The 680-nt window shown below is 47.5% G+C and overlaps 1 non-coding gene across 1 annotated transcript in view; it reads right to left on the bottom strand.

The window, feature by feature from the left end:
- The window catches only part of LOC146446516 (small subunit ribosomal RNA), a 1,800-nt gene extending 1,471 nt beyond the window's left edge, over positions 1 to 329 (bottom strand). Inside the window, exon 1 of the ribosomal RNA XR_014862620.1 lies at positions 1 to 329. This exon is cut by the window's left edge and continues 1,471 nt beyond it. This is a non-coding gene — a ribosomal RNA (small subunit ribosomal RNA).
- Positions 330 to 680: the final 351 nt, after the last annotated feature.

Here is a 680-nt window from a genome sequence, read left to right as displayed (position 1 = left end):
CCATCGACAGTTGATAGGGCAGAAATTTGAATGAAACATCGCCAGCGCAAGGCCGTGCGATTCGATCAGTTACTATGAATCACCAAATGACCGGGCAGAACCCGCATTGGTTTTTAATCTAATAAATACATCCCTTCCAGAAGTCGGGACTTTTCGCATGTATTAGCTCTAGAATTACTACGGTTATCCAAGTAGTAATGGTACAATCAAATAAACGATAACTGATTTAATGAGCCATTCGCAGTTTCACAGTACAAGTGCTTATACTTAGACATGCATGGCTTAATCTTTGAGACAAGCATATGACTACTGGCAGGATCAACCAGGTAACTATCCACCGCAGGGAACAGAAGTTCCTTGCTAAGCGGCCCCCCTCCGCAGAGGGAGAGCAAGCTTTCTTAGATTTTGCCTCCACGGGGGGAACCCATGAGCCAAACGGACCACACGGTCCCTCGGTCAAGGGAAACCCCGTCTTGTTTGCCACGTCTTTCTCACAACTGGACCCGTGCACAGTTCAGGCATACCTGTCAGACTCGCCAAGCGAGCTGAAGGAAGGCAAGAAAAGTGCTTCTGCGAAGGAAAATATCCTCCTGCTCTTTTGTCTCTATCATTAGCCAAAGGCTAGCGTACACAACTTCCATCTACACTCTGCCTGCCACTACAGTGACAATGCTTTCGGG

This window comes from Pavona decussata, unplaced genomic scaffold, assembly GCF_977016875.1.
Source record: "Pavona decussata unplaced genomic scaffold, jaPavDecu1.1 SCAFFOLD_3609, whole genome shotgun sequence".
NCBI classification, from domain to species: Eukaryota; Metazoa; Cnidaria; class Anthozoa; order Scleractinia; family Agariciidae; genus Pavona; species Pavona decussata.
Note: the sequence above shows the minus strand (reverse complement) of the source record. Positions and strands in the feature narration are given on the sequence as shown.